Raw genomic sequence first — 14,493 nt, forward strand, 5'->3', positions numbered from 1 at the left:
AACCTTTCTCTTCCCACGCTCAGTGGGAAGGGGGCCCACGTGCTTACCTGTGACACAGACAGCCAGTGAGGGTCTCTCAGTCTTCAGCCCCAGCCCCTCCTTCCTCGCACCCAGGGGTCCAGGCCTCAGCCCCTCCTCCCGCAGACTCAGGCCCCAGCCCTTCCCTCCCTGCAGAGTCGGGGGCGGGGGGCGGGGGGGGGGGGGGCGGGCCCTGTGAGTGACTCAGGAGGAAGACGTGAGGGTGAGTGTATTTTCTGTCCCCCCTCCCTATGTCCAATTTCTCTCCCGCTTCATTCTCTTCTAGGCTTTTGCATATGCTGGTCCCTCTACCTTTCCCTCTTTGGGCTAAATTGCTCAGGCCCTGGAGGTTTCCTCCCAGATTCTGCTGGCGGGTGGTGTCTTCTGGGTGGGTCCGCTTTTTAAAAAAAATATATATATTTTTTATTGATTTCAGAGAGGAAGGGAGAGGGAGAGAGAGAGAAACATCAATGATGAGAGAGAATCATTGATTGGCTGCCTCCTGCATGCCCCACACTGGGGATCCAGCCCGCAACCTGGGCATGTGCCCTTGACCAGAATCGAATCGTGAGCTCCAGGTTCATAGGTCGATGCCCAACCACTGAGCCACACTGGCCAGGCAATAAAAATATTTCATAAAACAGTAGACAAAACATTGCAGTCCTCATGGGATTCACACTCTAGAGCAGTGGTTCTCAACCTTGGCTGCACATTAGAACCACCTGGGAATCTTTTTAAAATCCTGATTTCTGGGCCTCATCCTCCGGAAATTCTGTTTCTTTGTGATGGGGTGGGGGCCACAACATTAGTAACAAAGAAACAGAATTTCCGGAGGATGAGGCCCAGCAATCAGGATTTTAAAAAGATTCCCAGGTGATTCTAATGTGCAGCCAAGGTTGAGAACCACTGCTCTAGACGCAGGGGTCCTCAAACTTTTTAAACGGGGGGCCAGTTCACTGTCCCTCAGATGGTTGGAGGGCCGGACTATAGTTAAAAAAAACAACTAGTCGGCTGCTAAGCAACAGGCAGCGGCAAAAACACCCGTGGGCCGGATAAATGTTTTCGGCGGGCCCCACTTTGAGGACCCCTGCTAGAGTAAGAAAACAAAAGGAAATAGACAAGGAGACAGATACAGGTGATCCTCATTATTATTATTATTTTAATCCTCACCCGAGGATATTTTTTTACTTATTTTACAGACAGAGGAAGGGGGAGAGAGAAACATCAATTATGAGAGAGAACCATTGGTCGGCTGCCTCCTGCACGCCCCCTACTGGAGACCGAGCCTGCAACCCAGGCATGTGCCTTTGATGGAATCGAACCCGGGACCCTGCGGGACCCTTTAGTGTGCAGGCCGATGCTCTATGCACTGAGCCAAACCAGTAGGGCCCAAAAAGTCCTTGTAACCCCAGAATCAGCAGCGCTCTTTGTGGGGTTCCAGGTTCCGCGGACATGCACAGAGCGGCAAGACTTTGAGTTGTCAGTAGTGCTGTTCACAGCTGAGGTTGAGCAAGAGGACACTTTGCCCTGATTTCAGGTGTCAGGCAGAGCGATGCCCGGAGGACAGACAGGAGGGGGTGGCGCAGCCAAGGGCTCAGGCTCTGGGCTGGTGGAACGGGTTTGAATCTCAGGGCTGGCGCCTGTGGGGAGGTGGGGGGCAGCCTCAAGCAATGTATTTATTTGCAAAATCAACAAAATAGAGTTAACCCAGTATGAGTTGGTTCTAGGCTTTAAGATGACAATCTATGTTAGATATCCATGTATCTATATATGTGTACATATACATATAGGTGCACATACAGGCACTGTCTTAGCCTGTTCCGGCTGCCGTAACAGAAATACCACAGGCTGGGTGACTCACAGAGCAAGCATTTCTCTCTCAGAGTTCTGGAAGCTGGCAAGTCCAGGACCAAGATTCTGTGTGTGGTGAGGGCCGGCTTCTGGCTGTGTCCTCACAGGTGGGTGGGCTGAGGGAGCCTCAGGGGGGATGGGGTTCTTTTCTAGGGCACTAATCCCATTCATGAAGGCCCCACCCTCATGGCCGAATCACCTTCCAAAGCTCTCACCTCCAAACACCATCAATTTAAAGGTTAGGATTTCAGCATATACATTTTTTTTAAATCCTCACCTGAGAATATATTTTTATTGATTTTGAGAGAGAGAGAGAGAGAGAGAGAGAGAGGAACATCGGTGTGAGAGAAAGACATCGATTGGTTGCCTCCCGAACGCACTCTGACTGGGGATCGAGCCCACATCTAGGTATGTGCCCTGATTGGCAATCAAACCCGCAACCCTTCGGTGTATGAGATGATGCTCCAGCCAACCAAGCCACTGGCCAGGGCAACACATGAATTTTTTGGGGGAACAAACATTCAGTCCACAGCAGGTTCATATTATTATATATTAGTGTCCCGGTGCACGGATTTGTGCACATTGAAAGGAAATTAATTAGAAGAAATATTTTAATATCGCTACTCACCCTTTCTCTATAATAGAAGTGTCAACCAAATTCACGATTGACAATAACAGATCAAAACACACACGTGACTGGCGCCAGTGAGAGCTGTATCGTGCATGTGCGAGTTGACTTAGCCTTTTATATGTATAGAATAAACTTGCTTCATTTGACCTGCTTTTTGATTTAGCTAAGCTTTTTCCAGCCCAATGAAGCACCCCAACTTCTCTTTCAGGTAATTGTCAGCAACACAGCAGTAAATATCAACATGAAGCAGATTATTATTGTAGATCAATCAGGAAGAACAAAGGATAAAATATTTAACTGTAGCAGTGTTTGACTATATTCTGTGCAGTGAGAAAACCTGAAGTCACTTTCAAGGTCCACCATTTCTTACTTCTTTTCAGTTGGGTCAAGTTTCTAAGCTTTCTAAATCTCTGTTTTCCGGCTAATGAAAAGAAAGTAGGATTCCACCCAGTCTCCTATCTACCTACTCCAGGACTTCTGTGAGGATCCAATGAGATGAGGTATGAAACCGATTCACAAACATTTGGTTAAAGTGTAAAATGTTTGCACCTGGCTATAAAGCAAGTCATGTTCCTGGGCTGAAGAAACTCCAAGGAGGCTAGTCGCTAGGGAGAGGAAGCCGGGCGTTGCTATGTGAGGTCATTACCCAGCACCCACAGCCACCATTTCTGGGCTGGGCTGGGCTGGACTATGGGCCGAATTTTATGTCATGGGATCTTGGCAGCGTTGGCTGCGATTTGGTGGGTGTCACTCTGGGGTGGTGGTGAGGCCTGTGTCCCACTTGGGGGAAGCCGAGTGTTGGTTTGTCGGCACCAGGTCCGTGGTGCCGTTTATTCTCAACTGTGGGTCAAAAATGCTATTGTTCTATGCTGTACGCCCCAAACGAATGCAGAGTAATATTGAATGTAAATTGTAATTTAAAAAATTAAAAAGAAGATGTTATCGCCCTGGCTGGTTTGGCTCAGTGGATGGAGCGTCAGCCTGCGGACTGAAGGGTCCCAGGTTCGAATCCAGTCAAGGGCACATGCCTGGGTTGTGGGCTCGGTCCCCAGTGGGGGGCATGCAGGAGGCGGCCAATCAATGATTCTCTCTCATCATGGATGTTTCTGTCTCTCTCTTCATCTCCCTTCCTCTCTGAAATCAATAAAAATATATTTAAAAAAATAAAAGGAGATGTTATTGTTTTTGATCTGCGGTTGGCCGAATCCACAGATACAAAACCCAGATACAGAGGGGCGACTGTATGTTTATTGAGAAGTGCTGTGTATAAGTGGACCCGCGATCAAGCGTCAATCATATTTCACAAACCACTGAACCATGGTCTGATCCCCAGTAGGGGGCGTGCAGGAGGCACACTATGCTATTAAGTGTCAGGCACAGATATTGACTTGGACATTTCAAAGCTCACGAGGGGTCATTTTCATTCTGCAGATGCGGAAACCGAGGCACAGAGAGGCAAAGTGACTTGCCCCAAACCACGCAGCCAGGAAATGGCAGGGCTGAGATTCGAACCCAGGCCTCCTGGCCCCGGACATGGCTTTATTTATTCATTGCTGTGCAGCCTCCCTTCTTCTCACCATCACTGACCCTCTTGTCTGCCAGCCGCACCTGGGCCCCCCACTCTCCTCCCCCGCCCCGACTTCCCTCCGCTTCTCCTGTCCCCCTGCCTCCCTCATCCTCTCCTCTCTCCCCAAACCCCGCCCTTAGACCCCCCCTCCACAGTGGCCTGAGGAGACCTCCGCCCAGGGCTTCTGGCCGCTGCTGGAGCTGAACCTGCTGGGGACGTAGCCTTTACCAAGGTGCCAGGGGGCCTCCTGATAACGAGACTGCCAAACCCACTGGGAGCGGAATGTTTTCTGTTAAATCCTATTCCCCAGGGCCTCCATTTAGATAGGAAATAATTAGCGCAAATGCCGACGTCCAGCAAATGGCTGCCTGGGTGGGTACATAACCCATAGGAACCTTTCAAAGTGGTGCACTGGTGGGGGCAGGGGGGGGGAGGGTGCCGTAGACCAGTGCCAGCATAATTGTCATAATTCTGAGAGTTTCATCAAAAGGTTGATGAGACTTGGGGACTCAACAGGGTTGCGTCACACATGGAGTCACTGTTGGGAATGGCTAAAGGCATTCCCCCAAACCTGAATAGGAAACGGATTGTGGCTGCCGGACAGTTAAAGGGCATCTTCATCTCCATGTTATTGCCTCCTACTGGCCAAACACCTGAACAGCCGTAGGCTATTCCCCAAACTGACAATGCTTCTGTGCCCTTTGAAACCTTACCCTTTGAAGTGTGTTATCTCCACCTGCCTTGGGACAAATTGTGTTAATAAAAACAGGGGTCCTAGACAAGGAGGGAGCCTTCAGTTCCTTCAGCTGAAGGTCCTCTGACCCCTAATGCCTTTCAAAATTATATCTCGTCTCCGGACTCTTTATTAGTCTCTGGATTCCTATGTCATCTACGCACAGTCCCTTCTCCAGATTCCTGAACCCTCCTTGATGCCGGGACATGAACCCCGGCAGAAGGGGATGTTAAGGACACGGGGGAGGGTTCAGACAGGGAGGCAGTGACAGGCAGCTGCAGCGTTGCCACCCAGTCAGTAGTTATGAGGAGCCAAGAGCGTGCCCTCTCCCTTGCACCCTTCCTCTCAACCTTCCCACACTGCCCCCCGCTTATCAGCTCTGCTCAAAGGTCACCTCCTCCAAAAGGCCGTTCCTGGCCACGCTTGCTCGTGTGGCACTTACACCTCCATACTCATGCTCTGTGATAACAGCGTGTCTGTTTCCATCAGAGCACTTTTCCATTCATTCATTCATTCATTCATTCATTCAACAAGCGTTCATTTAGCACCAGCCACGTGCTAGGACATTCCTGCCCCGACGTTCTAGCCGCGGGGGACAGACAGCAGGCAAGGAGATAGAAGCGAAGGAAGGAAGGGGGATAATGAGTGAGGGGTACGTGCAAACGCTATTTTATTTTTACGGGGCGTTTTATTTATTTTTATGATGGCATTTCGCAAGTGCACACAGAAGCAGGAGTCATATGCTGAACCCCACCTGGTCGTCACCCGATGCCGACAATGACCAGCATTCTGCCGTTCTTGCTTTCAAGGAGACCCCTTAATTTTATTTTTCTGGATTATTTTAGAGTAAATCCCAGATATCGTATTTCTGCCTGTAAATAATTCAGTATGATCTTTACCAGATGAGGGGTTATTTTATTTTTTAAATATATTTTATTGATTTTTTACAGAGAGGAAGGGAGAGGGATAGAGAGTTAGAAACATTGATGAGAGAGAAACATCGATCAGCCGCCTCCTGCACACTCCCCACTGGGGATGTGCCCGCAACCAAGGTACATGCCCTTGACCGGAATCGAACCTGGGACTTTTCAGTCTGCAGGCCGACGCTCTATCCACTGAGCCAAACCGGTTAGGGTGAGGGATTATTTTAAATTGTGTATTTGTGTGCGTGGGGAATAGGGGTCCAGCGGAGACACAGCCAGTGCAAAGGCCCTGGGGTGGGACTGCGTGATGTGCAGAACAGCCAGAGGGGCAGTGGGACTGGAGCAGGGTGAGCAAGCGGGAGAGGGTGCAAGGGGAGGGTAGAGAGTGGGCAATGGGACCCAGATTGTATGGGGCCTTGTAAACCAGGGGGAGGGCTTGGCTTTGACAGGGAGTGAGCAGGGAGCCATGGAGGGTTCAGAGCAGAGGGTGTGAACTGCTGCTGTAAGTAGCTGCCTGGGGAACAGATTGCGGGGGCGGGTGGGTGGGGGAGGGGTGGTGGTTAAGACTGAAGCAGGGCCCTAACCGGTTTGACTCAGTGGATAGAGTGTCAGCCTGCAGACTAAAGGATCCCGGGTTCGATTCTGGTCAAGGGCATGTATCTTGGTTGCGGACACATCCCCAGTGGGGGGTGTGCAGGAGGCAGCTGACCGATGTTTCTCTCTCATCCATGTTTCTAACTATCCCTCTCCCTTCCTCTCTGTAAAAAATCAATAAAATATGTTAAAAAAAATTAAAAAGACTGAAACAGGGGCCTCGGGGGGATGATCCAGGCACGGTCCAGGTGGGAGGTGACGTTGGGTCTGACCAGGCTGGTGGTCAGTGGATTTGGTGAGAAGTGGCCTGATTCTGGGTCCATTTTGACGGCAGAAATGGATTCCTCATAGACTAGATGTGGGGATGAACTCAAGAAAGAGAGAAATGGTTGTTGTTGTTTGTTTACCAGGACTGTGCGGGGGGTGGGGGTAGGGGACAGATGGGTGGGGGGCGTGTGGAGTGGGAATCGTGGGTCTGGGCCGAGGGTCCAGGTCTGGAGCTCACGAGCTTGAGGCTGGAGGAGCTCAGAAAACGAGTGTAGACAGAGCTGGGAGAGGCCCACGGAATGGGCCAGGGGTCAGAGGCGTGGGGAAACCTGGCGCTGTCTTCCAGGTTTGATCTGAGACCCAGGTGGAATGTCCCCAACTGGGCCATCCCCTGCCCACCCCGCCCGGCGAACCCTGGCTCCCGTCCCCAGTTTCTGTCACCTTCTAAGGCTGGCATCTCCCACAATAAGACACACATATACCACAGCCTGTGAAGGGTTTTATTTGTGTGTGTGTGTGTGTGTGTGTGTGTGTGTGTGTGTACATAAATATATAAATATAAATATATATATATATCCCAAAATTCACGCAAGATTTGAATTTTGCATGAGCATTAACAACAACAACAACAAAAAGCCTAATTTTACTTGGTTTATTGAATCAGATTCTAATATCTGTTGCCCTTTGATTTCAATCCCTTCAATTTGATAAGCTTTACCAAGTACCAGTGATGGCCCAGGAGCAGGGACAATGAAGACCAATGAAGACCACGGCTTTGCGTCTGTGCCAGCAAAGCCGTGGAGGCCATTTACCCGAAGTGCTATTCCTTCAGTCTGCAGTATAACCCTATACTGTATACTTTATGAATCAATAAAATATTTACATTTTTAATTATAAACCTGTGTTTTCTATCAAAATTACTTCTTGTGTAAATTTTGGGACACCATATATACACACACACACACACACACACACACACACACAGTGTATGTATGTATTTTTCTCTCACTAGTTGCCAATATTTAAAAAGAGAGTGAGTTTACATAACAACAGGACTTCTGGTTTCTCATGAAAAGTTGGTACACTGAGCCCATGGGGCAGGTGACATTCTGCCAAGTGTGGCCTGGCTCTGGTAACCCAGTCCCTGCCTCCCCTGATTGGCTGCCTGACTGTTACCTGTGAGTGGGTGGGAGTAAAGGGTCTAGATCTGCCCCCCCCCCCACCCCCCCTACCCCCCCACCCCCCGCCTACGTTCTCCGCCATTTCCTACTGGCAACAGTGGGCAAGTTCATCTCCCTGGGCCTCAACTTTATTATCTGTAAAATAGGGCTAATCATGGCACCTAATTCACAGGGCTGTTCTGAGAATTGAATGAGATTCAGTGAAACACCCACCGAGCCCGTAGAACATGCCTGGCTCAGAGCTTGCTGCGTGCAAGTTATTACTGTTTATCACCAACCTTGTCCCACGCTGTTTCTTGTGGCTAATCTACCTCCCTCAGTTGTTTTATTTTTTGTTAATCTTCAACCGAGGGTATTTTTTCCATTGATTTTTTTTTTTGAGCATCGAAGGGAAGGGGAGAGACAGAGAGAGAGAGAGAAACAACAATGTGAGAGAGACACATGAATTGGTTGCCTCCCACATGTGCCCTGACCAGGGCTGGGGATCAAGTCTGCAATCGAGGTATGTGCCCTTAACTGGAATCGAACCTGAGACCCTTCAGTTTGTGGGCTAATGTTCTAACCATTGAGCAAACTGGCCAGGGCCTCAGTTTGAGGTCTCTGCGGTACCTGTTGGGCGAATGAAACCTGGGAGAAGTAAAAGGGAAAAGGTGAGATTTGAGCTGGACCTTGAGTGGGAGGAAGGGAAGTGGAGAAATAGAGCATGGAGTGTTTCACTCACTAAGAAAAGCATGTGCAAAGGCCCTGGGGCAGAAACACCTGAGTGTCTTCTAAGAACAAGAGAACCAACCCCCTACCTCCATCTCCAGCTTAGCAATTATAAGCACTAAGTTAAATTTGTCCTATCCATTGCCTCTTCTAATCTCCTACCCACGCATCATGTAATTTCATCAGTAAGAATTTCATAAATACTACCAGTGGATTACAAAGCTTATTTTTATTTTGAAATAATTTAAAGGTTATAATATATTGCCAGAATAGTACAGAGCACTCCCATATACCCTGACTCTCCATTGTGTATATTTTACCACATTGGCTTGACGTTTCCGTCTCTCTATTTGAGAGTAAGTTGCAGGTCCGATGTCCATTCATCCCTTAGTACTTGGGACTGCATTTCCTAAACACAAGAACAATCCGTGAGCTTCATGTTGACCCCAGGGTCTCAGCTAACCTGGAGACCTTCCTATTCAGATTCTTAAAATACTTAAAAAAAATATATATACATTTTTATTGATGTCAGAGGGGAAGGGAGAGGGAGAGAGAGAGAGAGAAACATCAATGACGCAAGAGAATCATTGATCAGCTGCCTCCTGCACGTCCCCCACTGGGGATCGAGCCCACAACCCACACATGTGCCCCGACTGGGGATGGAACCGTGACCTCCTGGTTCATAGGTCGATGCTCAACCACTGAGTCCCGCTGGCTGGGCAGATTATGCGAATTCTTGTCATCACAGGTCCTTGGCCACACTGGATTTAGCTGGGGGTCCCCCGGAAGCAGACCCCAGGTGAGGCTGGAGTGCAGGGTGTGTGGGAGGCGACCCCCGGAAGTGCTGCCCCGGGGGTGGGGGTGGGGGTGGACAGGCAAGGCAGCTGGTGGAGGGCATCGCTGAGCAAATTACCACCGGGGCACGTGGGCGCTAGTCCCAAGGAACTCTGGGAGTCAGAGAGAAATGTGCGCCTCACAGTGATCCCCACCAAAGAGGTGGGGGAGAGCCAATGGTTTTAATTTAAAAACACTTTCAGCCGACGCCGGTTTGGCTCAGTGGATAGAGCGTCGGCCTGCGGACTCAAGGGTCCCGGGTTCGATTCCGGTCAAGGGCATGTACCTGGGTTGCGGGCACATCCCCAGTAGGGGGCGTGCAGGAGGCAGCTGATCGATGTTTCTGACTCTGTCTCTCTCCCTTCCTCTCTGTGAAAAATCAATAAAATATATTAAAAAAAATACTTTATGTTTAAAATGAAAATTAAGACTTTTTTTTAAACATAAAAACTGCCATTAGGCCTTCTAAGAAATTTAACGGTAATTTTTTACTACTACTACTACTACTACTACTACTACTACTGCTACTACTGAATCCCCAAGCCCGATCTGGATTCACCCCATTGTTCCCAAGTGTCTTATTACAGTCGGTTTGTTCACACCAAGCTCCGGACGAGGTCCACGCATTACATTTGGTTTCCTGGAGGGCAAGACTCCTGTCTCTTGTTCACGCCTCCATCCCAGCACCTGAATCTGTGCCTGGCCCTAGCCGGTTGGCTCAGTGGGTAGAGCATCGGCCTGAGGACCACAGAGTCCCGGGTCCGATTCTGGTCAAGGGCACGTACCTTGGTTTCAGGCTCCTCACCAGCCCCAGCCCTGACAGGGCTCGTTCAGGAGGCAACCCATCGATGTGTGAGGATGTTTCTGTCTTTCCCTCTCTCTTCCGCTCTCCTTAAAAACCAATGGAAAAATATCCTCAGGTGAGGATTCACAACAACAACAAAATGAATAAATAAACCATTTAAAATTATTAACAAAAAAATAAAACAAAAAACTGTGCCTGTTGCAAGGAAATATGTCAAAATGAGCAAGTTGCTGCCGTCATCACTATCACCATTATCACCACCCTCACCACCACCATCCCTATCATCATCATCTTCACCATCATCACCATCGACAGAACCATCATCATCATCATCATCACTGTCATCATCATCTTCACCATCATCACCATCGATATAACCATCATCATCATCTTCGCCATCATCACCATCGATAGAACCATCATCATCATCACTTCCATCCCTATTATCATCATCTTCACCATCATCATCTTTTTTTTTTTTTTTTTTTTCAGAGAAGAAGAGAGAGGGAGTTAGAAACATCAATGAATGAGAGAGAATCACTGATCGGCTGCCTCCCGCATGCCCCCCACTGGGGATCGAGCTCACAACCCGGGCATGTGCCCCTGACCAGAATCGAACCTGGGACCCTCAGTCCGAAGGCCAACGCTCTATCCACTGAGCCAAACTGGCCAGGGCCATCATAATCTTCATCACCATCAACATCGTTATCACCACCACCATCACCAACAATATCCCTTGGAAGCTCTTGAAATGCTGACTCTTGGGCCCGAGCCCAGACCTCCTAAATCTGCATTGTTGGCCTCCCTGGTGGATTCTGACACAGCAGAGTTTGGGATTCCTAGGCTAGTGAACACGGTGGAGGAATTAGGGGTCTCTCTATGCCCAAGGAAATGAGATCCTGTGGGCAGCAAAGATCCACAGAAGGTGTTTGAGGAAAGGAGTGTCCCCGGTAGACTCTCAGAGCTGGGTTGGCTCTTAGAGAACTATCCATTCATTCATCTATGTATTTATCAACTAGAGGCCCAGTGCATGGATTCGTGCACCGCTGGGGTCCCTCGGCCTGGCCTGAACCCTCTTACAATCTGGGACCCCTTGAGGGATGTCGGAGAGCCGGTTTCGGCATGATCCCCGCAGGCCAGGCCGAGGGACCCCACTGGCGCACGAATCTGTGCACCAGGCCTCTAGTGAGCGTATAAGATCTTTGGTTAATCTCTTCCTGTCCTCCCCCTCCTCCCTTCCTTCTGAGATTCATCAGTCTGTTCCATGTTTCCATGCCTGTGCGTTGAGCGTCTGGCCCCCGGTGGTCATTATGCATCATAGCTACCGGCCAGTCAGCTGCTCACTTAGGCTTTTATATATATAGATACATAGACCTGGGTGGGTGTCAGGCAGTATTCTAGGTGCCGGGGATTCACCACATGGTCTTTGCCCCTGGGGTGTTCATAGCCGCGGGGCAGCCAGGCATTATTCAATCAATGCAGACGTGAGCTTATGGGGGGTGTTTTATGCCAGATGGGTGTGGTTCTGGGAGGTGTGTGACAGGGAGCCTGGCTCGTTCAGGGGATCAGGGTGGGCTTCCTGGAGGAAGCAAATGACGAGCAGCATTAGCTAGAGGAGTGGTGAAGGGGACGCTCCAGATCCGGTGTCCAAAGGGCGGAGAAGGGAGGGAGAGTCAGACCAATACGAGTGCAGCGGGTCCTGGATGGAGCAGCACGGAGGTGCGGGTGCGAGTGCTCCCGGCAGAGGGAACAGCCGGTGCAAAGGCCTGGCAGCGAGAGAGGGTTTGGTGCCGCTGAGGGGCTGAGTGGAGGGGGGAAGGGGTGGCCCAGGAAAGGGTTGAGGGGACAGGTCACATGGGGCCTTGAGGGCCATGCCAGGTTCCTGGTCTTTATCTCAAGAGCACTAGGGAGCCATGGAAGGGATCGGAGGAAGAAAGTGATGGCTCAGAGGAGGAATGAGGGAGAGGGAGGCTCGGGGAGATCCCAGGGCTCCGTCTGTGGCTTGGGAAGCGGGGTGGGCGTGGGCCCCATGTCCGAGGCTGGGAACCAGGAAGAGAGCAGGTTTTCGGAGACAGTGGGGTGATTCCTGCACTTGAGACACTGGGATGGAGAGGCCCAAGGATGGGGGCTCTGAGGGAGACTTATTTTTTTTATTTTAAATATATTTTATTGATTTTTTTACAGAGAGGAAGGGAGAGGGATAGAGAGTTAGAAACATCGATGAGAGAGAAACATCAGCTGCCTCCTGCACACCCCCTACTGGGGATGTGCCCGAAACCAAGGTACATGCCCTTGACTGGAATCAAACCTGGGACCCTTCAGTCCACAGGCCGATGCTCTATCCACGGGGCCAAACCGGTCAGGGCCCTGGGGGAGATTTAGCAGTTGCTGGTGGGAAACCAACAAAGTAGGGGCTCCCCAGGCAGAGCTGGCAGAGTGAGAAGGACCGAGGACCCCCAACATTAGAGGAAACGGAGTCAGGCCAGAGCGAGGCCTCAGGGCATCCGGGAGAGCCGGCTCCCCCGTGGGGTGTTGAAGGGAGAGAGGGGGTCAGGCCAATGAGTCCAGCAGGTCCTTGATGTAGTTCCTAGGTGACCTTGTGGGGGAGGGGGGGCAGGGAGGACATGGCTGAGGAATGTGTGAGAGGCTGGGAAGGGAATGCGGGACAAACAGTGCTTGGTGGCAGCTGTGTCCCCGGTGCTGGGAAGAGGGTGACAAATGAACCTTGTCTCCGCCCTCATAGGCCTCACGCTCGCAGGGTGGTGGTGGGGAGGGAGTTAGGCAGCTGGATCGAGGAGAGAAATATGGCTGGAGCCGGGACAGGAGTGGGGGCTGGGCGAGCCCTCCAGCCTGAGAGAGGGAGGGTTTCAAGGCTGATGAGTGAGGGGGAGGAGAAGATGAATGGGGGGGGGGGGGGGCGGGTTCCTGGGGGAGAGGCTGGAGGATTAGAATTCCACCCATCTCCAAGGCCCACACGCGCACGCTGTATCCCAAGGTTCTTATCCTAGAGTTGTCAGAAATTCTTACCCGCTTATGGTTTTGGCCTCGGGCTGCTTGGCCGGTCAGGTGTCACATGACCCTCTGCGTACGTCACTCACCTGATGGTTCCTAAATGAGCTAATCTGCATAAACTGCTGAAACCGGGGCCAGAATAGATCCTCAATAAATTCATTCCTTTATCGAAAGGGTATTTATTGAGCACCTACTATATGCCAGGCACCTTAGGACTGGGGATGTAGCAAAATAAGAATCTCAGTGGTCCCCTTGTGGATCTTTGTATTCTGGTGGGAGACAGAGAATAAACAAATACATAAATAAAATAGAGATGGCACATCAGAAGGGCATAAGCACCACGGAGGAGAGGAACCAGGAACGGATGGGGACCCAGGGGATGGGCAGGCCAGGGAAGGAAGGACCCACTGAGAAGGTGACAAGTGAACAGGATGTGAAGTTGCTGAGGGAGTAGGTTTGCCCAGGACGGTCCCACTTTAGCACTGAAACTGTGGGCTGAAGGCCCCATGTCCCCCGAAACCCTTTGGTCCCGGCCACACCAGGGTGGCTATTCACCTAGGAGTGAGTCACATGTCTATCTGAGGAGAAGCGTTCTCAGCCGAGGGAACAGCCGTGCAAAGGCCCTGAGGTTGGCACACTCAGGACGCATGTGCAGACGCAGCACTGGGAACGCAGTGGGGGCTGTTTGTGAGAGAGTAAAGGAGGTCTGACAGGGCTGGTGGGTGACCGGGCGAGGGAGCCAGTGCAGGGGGGCCCCCACCCTGCGAACCCCTGGGGGGGGCTGCTTGTGCATGCGAATCGGCAGTGGCGGGACAGGCTTGCCTGGCCAGGTCAGCTGCCCAAAGCAAACAAGGGGAGGGGCAGAAGTTGAGTTTCTTCAAGGTCATGGCTGGTGAAAGAACGGAGACAGAGAGGAAGGCAGGGAGAGGGGCAGGGCGAGGGAGAGAGCGCGGGGAGAGGGTTAGTTTAGGGACCTCCGGGTAGCCAGGGAGTTTTAGGGGAGAAGTTGGCGGGATAGAGGTGCATTTCACGAAGGCCTCCCCGTCACATTCTGACCACGGAGCTCTCCCTGAAACTCAGACACTGTCCTTCCCTCCATGGATAACAGAGCTTCCTCCCATTTTTGCAAACAATGCAGCTGTGTTACATGATTCTGTCTTGATACGGACAGGAGTTTGAATAACAAACAAAGGCCCAGCGAGAGGGATACAGGGACCCAGCGAGGGGGGGGAGAGACAGGGGAAGGGACGTCAGGTGCGCTGGAGGTCGGATGCTGTCCCTCTGAGGCACCCAGGTCACCTGGTGAGCATGCCAGGGAGACGGCCATTGTCCCAGACACCGGGGTGTGTTTCGGGGGGCGCTGGGGGAG

Source organism: Myotis yumanensis, unplaced genomic scaffold (genome assembly GCF_028538775.1).
Source record: "Myotis yumanensis isolate MYYU_CA2020_CCGP unplaced genomic scaffold, mMyoYum1.0.hap1 SCAF_23, whole genome shotgun sequence".
Lineage (NCBI taxonomy): Eukaryota > Metazoa > Chordata > Mammalia > Chiroptera > Vespertilionidae > Myotis > Myotis yumanensis.